General features: G+C 47.9%; 1 protein-coding gene and 10 non-coding genes across 11 annotated transcripts in view; all 11 read right to left on the bottom strand.

The window, feature by feature from the left end:
* Positions 1-16,187, bottom strand: part of LOC119394122 (receptor-type tyrosine-protein phosphatase F-like) — an 80,465-nt gene that overhangs the window by 22,252 nt on the left and 42,026 nt on the right. The window lies entirely within an intron of this gene.
* Trnay-gua (transfer RNA tyrosine (anticodon GUA)) lies at positions 1,434-1,503 on the bottom strand. Its single transcript has one exon. It is a non-coding gene; the product is annotated as a tRNA-Tyr (tRNA).
* Positions 1,620-1,691, bottom strand: Trnat-ugu (transfer RNA threonine (anticodon UGU)). Its single transcript has one exon. It is a non-coding gene; the product is annotated as a tRNA-Thr (tRNA).
* Trnat-cgu (transfer RNA threonine (anticodon CGU)) lies at positions 6,791-6,862 on the bottom strand. The gene has a single exon. It is a non-coding gene; the product is annotated as a tRNA-Thr (tRNA).
* Trnat-ugu (transfer RNA threonine (anticodon UGU)) lies at positions 6,979-7,050 on the bottom strand. Its single transcript has one exon. It is a non-coding gene; the product is annotated as a tRNA-Thr (tRNA).
* Trnat-ugu (transfer RNA threonine (anticodon UGU)) lies at positions 7,168-7,239 on the bottom strand. The gene has a single exon. It is a non-coding gene; the product is annotated as a tRNA-Thr (tRNA).
* On the bottom strand, positions 7,359-7,430 carry Trnat-ugu (transfer RNA threonine (anticodon UGU)). The gene has a single exon. It is a non-coding gene; the product is annotated as a tRNA-Thr (tRNA).
* On the bottom strand, positions 7,547-7,618 carry Trnat-ugu (transfer RNA threonine (anticodon UGU)). Its single transcript has one exon. It is a non-coding gene; the product is annotated as a tRNA-Thr (tRNA).
* On the bottom strand, positions 7,736-7,807 carry Trnat-ugu (transfer RNA threonine (anticodon UGU)). Its single transcript has one exon. It is a non-coding gene; the product is annotated as a tRNA-Thr (tRNA).
* Positions 7,925-7,996, bottom strand: Trnat-ugu (transfer RNA threonine (anticodon UGU)). Its single transcript has one exon. It is a non-coding gene; the product is annotated as a tRNA-Thr (tRNA).
* Positions 8,113-8,184, bottom strand: Trnat-ugu (transfer RNA threonine (anticodon UGU)). The gene has a single exon. It is a non-coding gene; the product is annotated as a tRNA-Thr (tRNA).

Below are 16,187 nucleotides of genomic sequence, written 5' to 3'. Positions count from 1 at the left end.
CGAAGGGATGACCGCCGTACTTGGGCAGTCTTTGCGGGTGGTTCCTCGTTGCCAGTTACGGTCGCTTCAGTACCATCGTTGCTGGTAGGGGGGTGGGGGCGCTTGGAGGCCGCGGTGAGATTGGGCGGCGTATGAACACCACTCTTCTCCGGTTGTGGCTCGTTCGAGCTTGTAGGCTCGCCAACCTTGGGTGCTGGTGAACTCGACGTGACTGTCGGCGTCGCGCCGGTTGACACACTCGACTCGCCCGCCCCTCTATGAAGCGTTGGTGCCTTGCCCTTTCGGGTATCGCCTCCTGACGCCGCTGGGGCGACTTGTGTTGCTGGCTGGTGGCCCTTTGTCCCAGACATGTCGCCAGCAGCTGCTTGGTTCACCGGCCACTCTCCTTTCGGGACGTCACCGCTGGAAGGCGTCGACGTGTCCTCTGGCCCTGACCGCTTTCCTGCCTCGTCGATTCCCCTCGCAGCCTCATCCGCCTCGGCGACGTCCATGAGCTCTTCATTTTCGTCGTCCTTTGGTCCCTTGGCCGCCCGGTCGCCGACGCGTAGGTACGGACGCAGTCCGCGTCCGCGTGTCCGTAACGCCGGCACTTCGAACACCGGGGCACCCTGCAGTCCCGGCGAACGTGTCCCGTGACGGTGGCAGCGTAAGCACTGCATTGCACGCCCGGGCACCACCACGAGGGCCAACTCGCCGGCGACACGAACCTGGTGGGGCAGGTGGTCGACCTTTACTCCCGGCTTCAGCTTCAGCAACACGGTCCTTGTGGTGGAGCCCTTTTCTCGCATGCCTTGTACGCGCCAACGCTCTAGGGTAACCTCGGTGACATTCCCGAATGCAGCGAAAGTGGTCCGGATATCGTCGTCTTGGACGCCGTGAAGCATCCAATGCAGGCGCAGTTTGACCTGCTGGTCTTCAGGGTCGAAAACCACACACCGGCGGTCTTTGACCTTCAGCTCCTTAACCGCTGCTAATTTCTTCGTGGCTTCACCGGTTTTCAGTGTCACAGCCCAGACGTGGTTGATCTGGTACGCCCCTAACGCCACGACGTCAGGGAGCACACCAGCAGCGGCGAGGGCGTCTCGGAAGTCTTCGACCTTGTAGGGCCGCTCACGCACGTCTCCGTGCAAAAACGTGTTGTGAACAACACGGCCAGTGGGCAGAGTAGGCAGAACAATCTCATAAGCGTTATCATCTTCGGCAGCCATCCTGTTACCGCGGCCGGCACGGGCCGCTATCGCCGCTCCATCGGAGCCGTTCATTCCTCGACCGTTCGCTAGCGCGTCCGGAAGTAGAATGGCTGAGCTATAGCGGCCGATGACAGTGGCCGACCAAAAGATGTACGAATGCACACCTGACATTATTCGGGGCAAAATTGTCGCGTCATCTTCTCAACTTTCTTGAGAACCGCACAAAATAAAAAAAAATATTAATGCCGCCAGTGAGGTTTGAACTCACGACCCCTGGTTTACGACCAGTGCACTACCACTGAGCTATAGCGGCCGATGACAGTGGCCGACCAAAAGATGTACCAATGCACACCAGACGTTATTCGGGGCAAAAGTGTCGCGTCATCTTCTCAACTTTGCTTGAGAACAGCACAAAATAAAAAATAATAATGCCTCCAGTGAGGTTTGAACTCACGACCCCTAATTGACAAGACCAGTGCTCTACCACTGAGCTATAGCGGCTTTTTTTTTCTTTATTACCGGCTTGGCAAAACTTACAAACACAAGGAATACATATTAGTAGGGCATATAAATGGCGATAAAAGTGCCTGCCTCATGCTGGCTGACACAGAGTTAAAAGCGCTTCAAGTTTACAAGTTCATTCAATACATTCATCCAGGGTGTTTCATCTTGTTGCAAGCTATACAATTCTTTCATATAACATATGCTTTCGATGAAGTGCTCCCTTACTGGCCTGGGATTCAGTTCCATGTGCCTCACATCCATTCTGCTTTTCCACAAGCAGTGCAAGGAAAGCAGCATGAACATGTCATACGGTACAGTGTCCTCATTTAATGTTGGCAGAAAACGAATGCCGAACGGTGTGATCGGCAGGTCCTTCTTTAGAGTCCTTTGTAAAATATCCCAATGAAAAACTGCGTCCCAGCATTCTATGAATATATGTTCGACTGTCTCAGGCTTATTGCGTAATGAACAGTTAACAGACCATGGTATGGAAATACCTCTTTCCTCAAGCCAAGTCTTCACAGGCAATGTGTTCGTGTGCAGCTGGAAAAAGAAGGACTTAACCGATGCACGCACAGGCATTCGCTTCACTCTTTTAAGCACGTTCTTCTCTGGTCCTATAGAATACATGGATCGATACAACGGCATGGGTAACATAACGTCTCGTAAATCCTTGTACAGACGCTTCCGCGGAACATTAGCTCAGGTATTCCATAGAAAACCGCACCTTCAAGAATTGAACCGCCCAGACAATTTCTTTTAGGAACCCTCGCACTCTGCCATAAACACACCGTCGCGACGACACAATGAATTCTGGTAGTTCATCGCAGAGCCTTACTTGAAGCACTGTCAACAGAAATGGGTTCTTTTGGTCCCGTAAGTAAAGAAATCTTGACACAATCTGCCGTATAAACAAATGTGCTAAACCTAGCCCACCATTTTTGACAGACTGAAACAAGTTAGTGCGGCTTGTTCGCTCCCAACTTGATCCCCACACAAAAACAGCGAGTACTCTGTGTAATTTCTGTATGTTAGCTCTTGACATACACAAAGCATGAAGCACGTAAAATATTTTTGCCACGACAAACAAATTGCAGACCATCGCTCGGCCAAACATGGAAAGATTACGACCTCCCCACTTCAATGTGTTCTCGCGGACCCTTTCAGTTTCTGCATTCCAGTAATCCGTGGCGTTTCGATAGTGTTCAAGTGGAACCCCTAGGTATTTTGCTGGCGTGACGGTCCACTGTACATTTACAAACCTACTGGGGGGGGGTCCTTCCATCTTCCGATCCAGAAACCCGAAGATTTATCAAAGTTGATGGCACTTCCTGTCATCTTACAATATAAAAGCGCCTCGTCGACCGCGGTTTTCACACTTTCTTTATCGCGACAAAACAGCGCGATGTCGTCGGCGTATGCAAGTATTTTCACTTCTGCGGACTGCAGTGTAAAACCAGTTACCTTGCTATTGCTGTTTATCTTTCTACAAAGCGGTTCCAAGTATATGGCGAATAAAAGGGGAGATAAACAACATCCCTGTCTCACAGATGACCGCACGTTAAACGCTCTCGTGACCTCCTTGTTTATTATGAGGTGAGCAGTACATTCCTCGTAACACATCTTTACAGCATCTATGATTAGGTGCCCTACATTTACGTGTTCAAGTATGCAAAAAAGAATCTCATGAGCCACCCGGTCGAAAGCCTTTTGCAAGTCCAGCTGCAACATGGCTCCACATTCGCACATTCGCCCAATTCTTCGCAGCATTCTAATATGCTTCTGGCAGTATGGATGTTTGTGTATATTGACCTCCCTTTGATACCGCATGTTTGATGCGGTCCTACAATACTTGTTACCACCCCCTGCAGTCTCTTTCCAAGCACCCTGGTGAATATCTTGTAATCGACGTTCATCAGTGATATCGGACGGTAAGCGTCGACATTCAACAATTTGTCTGGATCCTCTGTTTTCGGTATAAGAACCACGTGGGATGTCCGAAAAGACGGAGGAACCTGCTTCTGCGTGTAGGCCTCATTAAACACTTTCAACAGCGCCTGGCTTATGTCGCTTTTGAAGACTTTATAAAAACCTGCCCCGAGTCCGTCAGGGCCCGGCGACTTGCCTCGAGCTAAACCTTCAATTGCTGCTTCTACTTCACCGATGGTTAAAGGCCACTCCAAGCGCTCTCGCACACTATCTTCTAATCGGGGCATGTTTAGTAGAAATTCTGTTTTAAACTCTTCCGTAACGTGCTCTACCGTACCGAATATTTCTCCATAATGCTCAAGGAATGCCTGCTCTATTAGTTGAGGTTCTTTCGTAATTTCGTTCGCGTACCTAATCATCCTGGTTTCATTCCGCCTCGCATACGCCTTTTCGTCTGATAGAGCACGTTTAGTCGGCGTTTCGTCCAGCCACACCCTTTCGGCTCGGGCTCTTATGACTGCGCCTTTGAACTTATCTTCATCGATAAGCTCCTGCTGGCTCTTCAGTTCTTTTATTTCTTTGGTTTTACTTCCTGGGCTTTCCATTTCGACTGAGTACAAAAAATTCAGCTCGCGTTGTATTTCTTTTTCTTTTTTCCTTTTGTTATACGTAGCTAAAGTGGCTTCCTCTATTGCTCTTATCTTAACTTCCTGTTTGAAAATTTCCCACATTTCCAGCACGTTACCTTCGTTAGTGCCGATCAATTTATCCAGCTTTTCTTTCACATATTCATAGAATGATTCATTCTGCAGTATCTCATTGTTAAATTTCTACGTCTTCCAGTTGAATTTCGACTTGGGTTGCCTTTTACCTATACTGAACATTACGAGACTATGATCGCTGAACGACACATGTTTCACACCATAATCGCCACACTTTTGTACAAGGTCTAATGAGACATATGCTCTGTCAAGCCTAGCATGGCTCTGCCCCTGAAAGTGCGTGAAGGCAGCCACGTCATCGCTCGATAGAAGGTGACCAACGTCTTCGAGATTAGCTTCTTGCACAAGGGTACTTAAAAGAAGAGCGCTTTTATCGCGTACCGGGCGGTTTTTCACTCGGTCTGCTGCAAAACACACACAATTGAAATCTCCAAGCATTACTATTTTCCTTGAACATTCCAAATACTGGCGTACACTTTAAAAGAAGGCTGAGCGTTCATTCTCGGTATTCGGCGCGTAAACCGATAACACACGCCACTCTAAGCCCGACAATGAAAAATCAACAAGCAGCAGCCTTCCGCTTTGGCATGAAACAACCCTCTCTTCTATTATGCCCAAATCATTCCTAACGAAAATGGCGCAGCCAGCTGACGTTCCAACAGCATGCGCTACACAAACATTGTATCTATTGCGGAACTGTTGCACCATGCGGTCCGTTTGCTCTTCGAGTTCTATCTTTGTTTCCTGCACTGCCGCTATATCAATATTCTTTTCCAAGAAAAGCCGGCTAAGCTGATACTGCCGCTTTCTGGAACACAGCCCTCGAACATTTAACGTCGCAAAACGAAGTGCAGTGTCATTCGCCATGGTTATGTTTTTGTGAGAACGAACGGACCGCACGGTACCTACCTCGTACTACGTGTGCTGTCAACGTCACGCTGATGCCTTGCAGGAGCCTTGCGCAGCCGCCTTGGCAGCATTCGGAAGGTACAGTTCATTAGCATTTCAAGGGCATTTTCCATTATCATTTCAAGGGCAGTTTGGCCCCCACTTAGTCCACGTGGCTTACCGCGAAGCACAATGGCTCGCGGTTACTTAGGCTGCGGCTCCGCCGCCGTTCGATCCGGTAGTATGTTCGGCCTTGGCTTGAACTTGGCCCGACGAAAGGTCACCGCCTTGGATGGTGGTTCCTCCAAGTCGGCCGCGTTCGGGACCTCACCCGTGTCCAGCAATGCGTCATGACCCCGCTTGGAGACCGTGGCGCCGCTTGCTCCCCCGTTCACGTCCATAACTTCCTGCTCTCGACCTGACGGTGACTGCGTGGCGACATGGTCTTGCCTTTCGAGACGGCCTGTGTCGACGCCTGCAGACATTGTTTCTCTTAGGCATCCCTCCTCCTTCTGACTTTCTTTGTTCTTCGAGAGCGGAGTTAGCTTTGCCGCTTCACGCCCCTCGTCTTTCGGCAGCACTCCGCTCGCGGCTTCCTCGGCATCAGCCTCGTCCATGACGAGTTCTGTGGTGTCTTCTTCTCCAGTCGGCCCAGTGACACTTGCGTAGGTCTTCACGCACTCACTTTCTTCATGGCCGAAGCGACGGCAATGATTGCAACGTGGAACGCGACACTCTCGCCGAATGTGGCCCTTGCTGTGACAGCGCAGACACAGTGGTGGTCTTCCCGGAGCGACCAGAAGAGCCATCTCTCCGGCGACGCGTAGCTGGTGCGGAAGGTCTTCGACCTTGGTGCCACTGTGGAGTTTCAGACGCACCAAGCGTGTCGTCGACCCTTTGTCCTGAATTCCTTGAACCTTCCACTTCTCCTTCGAGATGTCTGTCACCTTCCCATACGGGGCCAGCGCTACGCGCACGTCTTCATCTGGCACATTGAACAAGAGCCAGTGAAGCTTCAGACGTACATCTTGATTCCCTGGGTCGATGACCAAACATCGCTGGCCTTTCACTTTCATTTCACCGCAGGCCAATGCTTTCTTCATCCCTTCCATACTCTTAAATGTCACTGCCCATACATGGCTCATCTGGTACGCCCCCAAGGCTATGACCTCGGGGAGCAGCGCCAGACGTGCCAGCGTATCCCGGAAATGTTCTACACGGTAGGGCCTGGCTTTCACATCCGCATGCAAAAATAAAGTATTTGAAACACTACGACCTGATGGCAGCGTAGGCAGAATAACTTCGTAGCCGTCGCTATCTTGCTCATCGTTCCTGTTACCGCGACTGTTCACAGTCGCTGATACCGCCCCTTGGGAGCACATGATACACACGTCCGCACCCTTCGGCAGCCGGAAGTGGAATCCACTGAGCTATAGCGGCCGATGATAATGGCCAATCAAAAGATGTACCAATGCACACCAGACGTTATTCGGGGCAAAAATATCGCGTCATCTTTTCAACTTTCTTGAGAACCGCACAAAATAAAAAAAATATTAATGCCGCCAGTGAGGTTTGAACTCACGACCCCTGGTTTACGAGACCAGTGCTCTACCACTGAGCTATAGCGGCCGATGACAGTGGCCGACCGAAAGATGTACCAATGCACACCAGACGTTATTCGGGGCAAAATTGTCGCGTCATCTTCTCAACTTTCTTGGGAACCGCACAAAATAAAAAAATATTAATGCCGCCAGTGAGGTTTGAACTCACGACCCCTGGTTTACAAGACCAGTGCTCTGCCACTGAGCTATAGCGACCGATGACAGTGGCCGACCAAAAGATGTACCAATGCACACCAGACGTTATTCGGGGCAAAATTGTCGCGTCATCTTCTCAACTTTCTTGAGAACCGCACAAAATAAAAAAAATATTAATGCCGCCAGTGAGGTTTGAACTCACGACCCCTGGTTTACAAGACCAGTGCTCTGCCACTGAGCTATAGCGACCGATGACAGTGGCCGACCAAAAGATGTACCAATGCACACCAGACGTTATTCGGGGCAAAATTGTCGCGTCATCTTTTCAACGTTTTTGAGAACCGCACAAAATAAAAAGAATATATTAATGCCGCCAGTGAGGTTTGAACTCACGACCCCTGGTTTACAAGACCAGTGCTCTGCCACTGAGCTATAGCGACCGATGACAGTGGCCGACCGAAAGATGTAGCAATGAACACCAGACGTTATTCGGGGCAAAATTGTCGCGTCATCTTCTCAACTTTCTTGAGAACCGCACAAAACAAAAAAATATTAATGCCGCCAGTGAGGTTTGAACTCACGACCCCTGGTTTACAAGACCAGTGCTCTACCACTGAGCTATAGCGACCGATGACAGTGGCCGACCAAAAGATATACCAATGCACACCAGACGTTATTCGGGGCAAAACTGTCGCGTCATCTTCTCAACTTTCTTGAGAACCGCACAAAATAAAAAAAATATTAATGCCGCCAGTGAGGTTTGAACTCACGACCCCTGGTTTACAAGACCAGTGCTCTACCACTGAGCTATAGCGACCGATGACAGTGGCCGACCAAAAGATATACCAATGCACACCAGACGTTATTCGGGGCAAAATTGTCGCGTCATCTTCTCAACTTTCTTGAGAACCGCACAAAATAAAAAAAATATTAATGCCGCCAGTGAGGTTTGAACTCACGACCCCTGGTTTACAAGACCAGTGCTCTACCACTGAGCTATAGCGACCGATGACAGTGGCCGACCAAAAGATGTACCAATGCACACCAGACGTTATTCGGGGCAAAATTGTCGCGTCATCTTCTCAACTTTCTTGAGAACGGCACAAAATAAAAAAATATTAATGCCGCCAGTGAGGTTTGAACTCACGACCCCTGGTTTACAAGACCAGTGCTCTACCACTGAGCTATAGCGACCGATGACAGTGGCCGACCAAAAGATATACCAATGCACACCAGACGTTATTCGGGGCAAAATTGTCGCGTCATCTTCTCAACTTTCTTGAGAACCGCACAAAATAAAAAAAATATTAATGCCGCCAGTGAGGTTTGAACTCACGACCCCTGGTTTACGAGACCAGTGCTCTACCACTGAGCTATAGCTTTTTTTTTTTTTTTTTTCTTTATTGCCACATCTTCAAGCATACATAACATTCACCACACTATGAAGCCAACAGAACCATTAAAACCGTTTTAAGGTTACTAAAGTATCTAATACAGGTAGCCAATCTGGTGGTTGGGACTGCGACTTATACACATCTCTTATTTGGACAATACTTTCAATGAAGTATTCTCGGGGGGCCTTGGCGTCTACATCGACATTTCGTACAGCCATACACGTTTTCCATAAGCTGTGTAAGGTCAGAGCCATGATCATGTCATAAGGTACTCCGTTTTCATTTTCTACGGGAAGAAAACGGATGCCGTAGGGCGTTACAGGGAGTTCTTTTTTGAGGGTTCTCTGCAAGACATCCCACAGGAATACTGCATCCCAGCAATCTAGGAAAATATGTTCAATTGTTTCGGGCTTCCGGCAGATGAGGCAGTTTATTGACCATGGCACGAACAGTCCTTTGTCTTTCAACCACGGTTTACCGGTAGAGTGTTCGTATGTAGTTGGAAGAAAAATGTTTTAACCGATGGGCGGACCATCATTCTTTTAACTCGCTTTAAAACGTTTCGCTCTGAGCCTACACAGTACATGGCTCGATACACAGGCACTGGTAACATAACGTCTATAATGTCTTTATATAGACGCTTTTTCGGAACATTACTTAGGTACTCCATTGAAAACCTCACTCTTAGCATTTGGAAGGACAAAACGACCTCGCGAAGGAAGCCGCGAACATTCCCTTGCTTCACAATACTAGATACAACAAATTCCGGGATGGCGTTAGCTAATCGCGTTTGTATTACTGTTCGGAGGAAGTCGATCTTCTGGTCACGCAAGAAAATAAATCTGGACACAATTTGTTTAAGAAATAAGTGGACTAAACCCAATCCACCACTGCGTAGTGACCTAAATAAATTTGTTCGGCTAGTTCTCTCCCATGTTGAGCGCCACACGAACACTGCAAAGACTCTGTGCAGTTTCTGCACGTTGACGCGAGACATACAAAGCACTTGAAGAACATACCAAACTTTGGCAACTAGAAAAACGTTGCAAACTGAAGCCCGAGTGAACACAGAAAAGTCCGCCCGCCCCATTTATCAGTTTGTTCCTTGACGCGCTCGGTTTCATCGTTCCAGTATTGCGTCGTATCGCGATAGTGCTCCAACGGCACGCCTAGGTATCTGACTGGTGTGGTAGTCCATGTCATGCTTGCATAGTAATCTGGCGTATTTTCCCACGGTCCATGCCAGAAACCCATACACTTGCTCCAGTTTATAACACTTCCTGTAACTGTGCAAAATAATCGTGTTTCTTTCACGCTTTCTTTTATGCTGTTCTTATCGGTACAGAAAACAGCTATATCGTCGGCGTAACACAGTACTTTGACTTCGTTTGTTAACAACCTAAAGCCATGAATTCTCTCATTATGAAGGATTTTCAAACAAAAGGGCTCAAGAAAAATTGCGAATAATAACGATGACAAGGGGCAGCCTTGTCTGATTCCACATCTAATCTTGAAACTTTGAGTAACATTTTGTTAACAATGAGGCTCGCTGAACTGCAGCTGTAGCACATTTTCACTCCATCGGTTATCACTGACCCCAGATTGATATGTTCCAGTATGCTGAAAAGGATTTCATGGGAAACGCGATCAAACGCTTTCTCCAGATCCAGTTGTAACATTGCTAGCCGTTCTGAAAAATCGTCACAGTATTCCAGTGCACTCCTTGTCACATGAATGTTAGTAAAAATTGAGCGTCCCTTAATTCCACATGTTTGGTGGGGGCCCACCAAATCTGTGATAACAGTTTGCAATCTTTTTGCCAGCACTTTCATATATATTTTGTAATCAACATTTCCTAAACTTATTGGTCTGTAGGACGTGACTGACAGGAGCTTGACCGGATCGTCAGACTTTGGGATCAGTGTGATATGCGAAGATTTAAAAGATGGTGGCACTACATTTTCCTTGTACACTTCAGTTATCACGCGATGCAGGGCTTCTGCAAGCTGTGGTTTAAAGGTCTTATAAAATGCACTTGACAGGCCATCAGGGCCAGGAGATTTCCCTACTTTTAATTCATTGATTGCGTCTTCAATTTCACTTATAGTTATAGGTGCTTCTAGACGGGTCTTCACATCGTTTCCTAACGAAGGCATTAGGTGAAGGTACTCTTTTCGAAGCCTGTTGTAGTACTAATTTGGTTCCCCAACAGGTTTTTGAAGTATTGCACGAAGGCTAGTTCAATTTCTGTTTGTCGTTTGTTATAGCACCCTCATGTTCTATCTCTCTTATTTCATTTTGACAGCGTAAGTTTTTTCCTCTGCAAGGGCACGTTTGGTCGGCGTTTTCTCCCAACAAGAATCTTTCACTACGAGCGCGAACAATGGCTCCTCTATACCTCTCAACATCTATTGCCTCTAGTTTACTTTTTACACTTTTAATTTCGTTACTTAATGCTTCCGATTGTGCATTTTCCTGCATTCAGCAATAATCTAATTGTCTTCGAAGAGCATTCTCCTCTTTTCTCTCGTTTCGGCGCATTGCGCATGCTCTTTCGATGGCACACATTTTAGTCTCTTGTTTGAAGACTTCCCATTCAGCGATTAAAGCGGTCTGTTTTAGATAGTAGCGTATCAATGTTTCTTTCTGCTTTGCTCACAAACCATCGTCCTGTAGCAGTTTATCATTAAATTTCCAAAGTGTCCAATTAAACGATGGGTTTTTGTGTTTGCTCCTAAGGAAAACATTACCAAGCTATGGTCACTAAAAGACACATGCTTTACGCAGTAATCTTGGCACAGCGGCACCACATTGCAGACACATACACTCTATCTAGGCGTGCTTGACTTGCACGTTGGAAATGTGTGAACTTTGGTCGGCTTCCTTTAGCTAGAATGTCTCCAATATCTTCTAAGTTATAATCTTGAACTATCGCACTTAGTTTAGTGCTACTACGGTCTCGTACAGGTTCGTTTTGTATTCTATCAGCAGCGGCACACACACAGTTGAAGTCACCTAAAAGTAGAATGATTCGTTCACAATTTAAGTACGGTACAACGCTTTCGAAGAAAGCTAAGCGCTCTGCTTCTCTATTCGGCGCGTACAAGCAAATAGCTCTCCACTTCAAATCACAGTATGAAAAATCACACACAACTACCCGCCCCGTTTTACACACAATCACAGTTTCTACCACTATGCGAAGGGAGTTGCGGAGTAACAAGGCACACCCCCCAGAAGATGCTACCGCGTGACACACGCATACGTAATACCGTGCGATAAAGGGTTCCACCATGGCGGTCCGTCTGAGCCTGGCTTTCCACTTTCGTTTCTTGAATCGCTAAGATATCAAGATTATTGTCCAACAACAATCTCTTTACTTGGTATTGTCTGCGTTTTGAAGATAAGCCACGCACGTTTAGTGTGCCGATACAAAGGGGCGTGTTAAGTGTTAGCGTCATTTATAGGGGATAAAGACCAGACCGCATGGCGCTCACCTTGCTCTGTAACGGACAGCGAACAGTACTATATCGATAGCTGGCCCTTGAGGCTGTCACGGGCGAACACACCACAGGCTCCTTGCGGACAAGGCATTGGGGTTCAAACCCTTCCGCTCGGCCTCGCTCAGTTCTTGCGTGTAGTTCGCCGGCCATAGTACTGGCAACTAGTTGGACCAGGAGGCTATGGGCCTCCCGAGGTGTGGCGATCCGGTGGTATGTTGGGCTTCGGCTTCAAGGACATGCGGCGGACTTGGGCCGTCTTTGTAGGCGGTTCGCCGGTATTGGTCTCAACCGGGGTCTTGTTCTCAGCTTCTGTTTCCTCTCACGTGCTCTCTTCCACGGGGTAGTCTTCGTGTCCATCATGTCGTCAAGTTGACGCTCGGGTTTTTCTACTGGTGTTTGCTGACAGTTCACAGTATTTTCCATCGGTTTGGTGGGCGTTGCCGTTGACTTCTCAGAGTGTGGAGTGCGTTGTTTAGCGGGCACGCTTACAGGTTCTTCCGGTTTGTCGCTACTGGCTGGTAGAAACGAAGGAAACGTGTCAACAGGCTGAAGTTCCCTCGTTTTACCAGCTGCAACTTCCTCGGCTTCTGATTCGTCCATCTGATGTTCTGTTTTATCATCCCATGCAGAGGGCCCCGCAACCTTCGCATAAGTTTTTACGCACTCTTCCTCAGCATGGCCAAAGCGCTTACACGATGTGCACCGCGGCACTCTACATTCACGTCTGATATGACCTGTTCGTTTACATCGTAAGCAGAGGGAGCTCTTCCAGCAACAACTACTAAGGTCAGCTCACCTGCTACACGCAGCTGATGCGGGATGTCTTCTTCGTGTAACCTGCTTTGAGCTGCAGACTTATAAGCCGCGTCGTTGAACCTTTCTCGGATAGACCTTCTGTGCGCCATCGCTCCCTTGACACTTCCGTGACTTTGCCGTACGGTGCAAACGCCGTCCGTACGTCTTCGTCGTCGACATGATGAAGGACCCAGTGTAGCTTTAGTCGTATATCCTGGTTGTTCGGATCCATCACGAGGCAACGCCGCTCCTTCACTGACACTTGAGATGCCGAAAGCAGTTTCTTCTTCGCCTCGTTGTTCTTCAGCGTCACCGCCCACACGTGGTTCATTTGGTATGCGCCTAACGCTTCAACGTCAGGCAACATGCCCAAATATTCAAGTGCGTCACGTATGTCTTCCACTCGGTATGGCCGTCCTCGAACATCAGCATGAAGGAAAACAGTATTCAAAACGATGCGACCGGTTGGAAGCGGAGGCAAAATAACTTCATATTCCTGGTTTCCGAAGGCAGCGTTCCGGTCACCGCGGCTAGGCATGGCCGCTGATACCGCCCCAGAGGAGCGTAGCATTCCCCAACCGTTCACGACAGTGTCCGGAAGTAGAATGACCACTGAGCTATAGCGGCCTTTTTTTTTATTTATTGCCTGGCTTGGACATTGTACAGGGCAATCATTGCACACTCACATAATACAATAAAAAGGACCAAGCATTGCCATCAGTCCCATTTGGACTGATGTTGTCCTCTTAAAAATACTGAAGCGTTGCCAGAGGTTCAAACCTTGACAACCATTCTGGCTCGATCTCCTGTATTTTACTACACTCAATGAATGCAGACATGCTTTGCCTGAAATAAATCACTGCTGGCTTTGCATCCGGGTCGAAGTGGTATCCGGCCATTCGCGCACGCCATATGCAGTGGAGACCGGTCAACATCACTACATCAAATGGGACCCCTCATCATTCGTTACTGCGAGATACCTTATCCCGTGTGGATCCAGTGGGAAATCCTTCTTTATTGTCCTCTGCAAAGTGTCCCAAAAATGTACCCCTTCCCAACAATGCAAAAAAACATGGTCTATTGTTTCTGGTTTCTTACATATCAAGCAGTGTAACCCCCATGGTGTAAAAAAGCCCCGTTCCTCTGTGAAAGTCTTTACTGATAGTGTTCCTGTGTGTAACTTGAAGAAAAATGTTTTCACCCCTGTAGGTACCTGCATGTTTCTCACCCGCTTCAGTACATTTTGTCCCGGTCTTCCACTGTATATGGCCCTGTACAATGGTACTGGCAAAACCATATCACATACATCTTTGTACAATTCTTTTCTTCTAACACTTGCTAGATAATCCAAAGAAAAACGAACAGATAAAAAACGTACACTGTCTACCTCTTCCTTGAGATAGCCACGCAACGTCACGGGCCGGCTATCCGTAGTGACAACAAGATCTGGTAAGGCACTGCCTAACATGAGCTGGCATACCGTACGCAAAAACGGATCCCTGACGTCACGGAAAAACAAAAATCTATTTACTAATTGTCTCACAAATAGGTGCGCCAAACCGAGACCCCCTTCCTTCACGCGCCTGAACAAATTGGTCCGTCTGCACCTTTCCCATTCAGAGCCCCATATAAAAACTGCGAACACTCTGTGCAGCCTTTGCACGTTGATCCTTGAACAATGTAGCAACTGAGCTATAGCGGCCGATGACAGTGGCCGACCGAAAGATGTAGCAATGAACACCTGACATTATTCGGGGCAGAATTGTCGCGTGATCTTTGCAACGTTCTTGAGAACCGCACAAAATAAAAAAAAAATATTAATGCCGCCAGTGAGGTTTGAACTCACGACCCCTGGTTTACGAGATGGCCTCGAGGAGTTACGGAGTCGCCCTCTATCGGACGCGCTTCGATTGCGTGCTAGGCAGGATACCGCCGGCGCGCTCCCCATAGGTTTTGCTGTCGGCGCTCTACAAAAACACCTCGCGGAAGCCCTCCAGGGCATTTCTGTAAGTACTTTCCAAATGAACTGTGTTCTTTAATGTCAGAATAATCATTTTCGACGAACTGAAAGCACAAGATAGTCTACAGTCGCTGTCTCTTTGCAGAAAACCGAGCACCCGCTTCACGCTGTCACCGCGTTGGAGACCCCTGAACCGGCTTCTTGCGTGAAAGGTAGTCACTCGCTGAGTGCAAACTATGTGAAATATCTCGTTAGAGTAGACTGCCTGTATAACCAAACGGAACATAACAGAAAGAAGCCCTAAGCCAGCGATCGCACGGGTTCGCGACGACTGACGGTGCCTCTGCATGTATGAGCGTCTGCATGTATGTTCGTACTGATGGTTTCGCTTTTGCTACGAGCGCATTTTGGCACCGCGCTGTGAACTTCAGGCCGCAAAATATGAGAATTTGTGAGTAAACAAACAACTACTGTTGCGCGGACGCTATCAGAGCAGTTCAAAAACAATTTCCTTACAACTGCGGCTTCGGTGCGCATGGCAACTTTGTGATCTGCCATCCCGACGATTCAGTGTTTTTTTTTTCTTTTTTGGTATAAATTCGGGTACGTTTCAATGTCATTTGACAAGTTGTCTCACAGTGCGTAGTGATCGGTCTTCTCAGCGGGCAAATGCCGCTCCTTATGTTTCTTTATTCCGCGCATTCGTTTCGTTTGGTGCTCACACAAAACGTGAGCAAATGCGACGCCTTTTTTTAATGCTCCTTAATTATCGTTCCGTTTGCATTCCAGTGAACTTGCCGCTCTCTGTCATCAACAAATTCATAGACCAAAGCTTCACCACTTCGAGATTGCTGGTGGAAAAAGAACCAGTCTACGAGACCGAGCATGTAGTAGCATGCGACGCCTAGGAAAAGAAAGAAAATACAGTAACGTTTGCGGACTTGTTCTGCAAACGTCGGCTGTGAACTAGGACCGACATGAACTTGAAATAGCGGTGAATAAAATAGAAGTTATTGCAGCAACCAACAGCCGCAAAACAGGATAGCAAATATTTGGCATGTACCCCAGCAATTTTGGCAGCAGTGTCGTGTCTAACGCCAACAGGGTGGCATCTTTCCCACGTAAATAAATGAGGCTCCAAGAAAATACATGGGGTTGGCCGGTGGGCCGACCACGGAGGCAAAGCAAAATTTATGTAGCTTATGAAGCAATGCATGCCTCATCAAAGATGAAGGTTGCCCGTCGGCGTCCCGCGTCGGCGGCGTCAACACTAGTGATGCAAAAAATAATCGTCACGTGATGGTGTCACCATATGACGTCATCATGACGTCACATATCGCCAAAATATGTAGCGTCATTATGACGTCACATAATGTGATGTCACATGATGACGTATTCACACGTCATGGTCGCTTTGCATTGCCTCCGCGATCGGTCACGGAGGCCGTGCAAAACCGCGTTAGGCGCAGAACGCTTTCGGAGGGGGGCGCGGGAGAATCAGTACATTGATTGACAAGAAGAAGATGGCTTTCGCCTTCTAGTCATCTT

Source organism: Rhipicephalus sanguineus, chromosome 5, assembly GCF_013339695.2.
Source record: "Rhipicephalus sanguineus isolate Rsan-2018 chromosome 5, BIME_Rsan_1.4, whole genome shotgun sequence".
Lineage (NCBI taxonomy): Eukaryota > Metazoa > Arthropoda > Arachnida > Ixodida > Ixodidae > Rhipicephalus > Rhipicephalus sanguineus.
This window is presented reverse-complemented; position numbering and strand designations above follow the sequence as displayed.